Here is a 1,078-nt window from a genome sequence, read left to right as displayed (position 1 = left end):
GCCCTGCCCATTGCAGTCGATCTCCAATCACCGGCTTCTAATCCCACAACAGTAGGCATGGTGGACATTCTCGTGTGGGCGGGCTTTGATAAATCATACACGCCCACAACTGGCGGAGACTGAGTGGGACACCTAAGTGGCGGACGAGGCGGCCAGTGAGCGCAGAGCAGGGGCGGGGCCGGCGGAGTAGGTGAGCCGTAATGAGACTCGGTGCAATCAGTGTCATGTCGGACCCGAACGCGGCGCAACAAAATGGCGGCGGGATTTTAACGGGCTGCTCGGAACCGGGTGACGTCAGGTGAGAAGCTGTGCGCGGCGCTGCGGCCGCTGGAAGGAGGTGAAGCGGCTGTATGGCGGAGGTGAGTGACGTCATCGGGGAACGCATGACGTCACCTGTAAACACCTGACGTCACTCCATCACGAATTTCCGTGTGTGTGTGTGAGCGCTGTGCGCGTTCCCGAGAGGTGTTTTTGGAAGCCGAGCCGGCGACTGGTGTGAGTATGTGCAACGTGTGCGGACGGAGGGCATTGTGCTTGTCATGGGGTTTGTGGTGTATGTACAGAGAGTTGAGCTGCGGGCTGTATGAGGCGATGTGCGTGCGGTGCTCGGTGTCGTGTTCTGTGCAGTGTGTGTGTGTGTATATGTAATGTTCGCTATTGTATGTGCAGTGTTCGGTACTGTGTCTCAGTATCCTGGTGTCCCCTCACTCACTGAGCACAGCAGCTCCATCACTACACCTGTTCGTGACAGGAGCCACTTGTTGTGGTGTTTCCTCACCTCAGGGGGGCGCCACATGTATCTGGAATACATTTTAGGAGGTCTGACTCTTTCCTAATGCTGCCTTAGGAAGTGTACAGATAACATCCCGGGATTCTACTGGGTGCCCGCCATACAGCGAGCCCTTCATGGGCGGACTTACCATTTATGCAGGTTGTGCAACTGCCCTCTGGGACATAGAGGCCCAAAAAGTGGAACCCACTGTAACCCAAGCTCGCTACTGCATGCCCTTCCCTGCTGGCCTGCCGTGCCCCCCGTTCCCTTCCCTGCTGGCCTGCCGTGCCCCCCTTCCCTGCTGGC

At 57.8% G+C, this 1,078-nt stretch overlaps 1 protein-coding gene across 1 annotated transcript in view; it reads left to right on the top strand.

Moving 5' to 3' along the window:
- Nucleotides 1–226: 226 nt before the first annotated feature.
- The window catches only part of LOC108797652 (histone acetyltransferase KAT6B-like), a gene marked incomplete at its 3' end in the record, with an annotated part of 11,251 nt that continues 10,399 nt past the window's right edge, over nt 227–1,078 (top strand). Inside the window, exon 1 of the mRNA XM_018569288.1 lies at nt 227–298. The remainder of the gene's footprint in view (nt 299–1,078) is intronic.

Source organism: Nanorana parkeri, unplaced genomic scaffold, assembly GCF_000935625.1.
Source record: "Nanorana parkeri isolate BGI_ZX_2015 unplaced genomic scaffold, ASM93562v1 scaffold1318, whole genome shotgun sequence".
Taxonomy (NCBI): domain Eukaryota; kingdom Metazoa; phylum Chordata; class Amphibia; order Anura; family Dicroglossidae; genus Nanorana; species Nanorana parkeri.
This window is presented reverse-complemented; position numbering and strand designations above follow the sequence as displayed.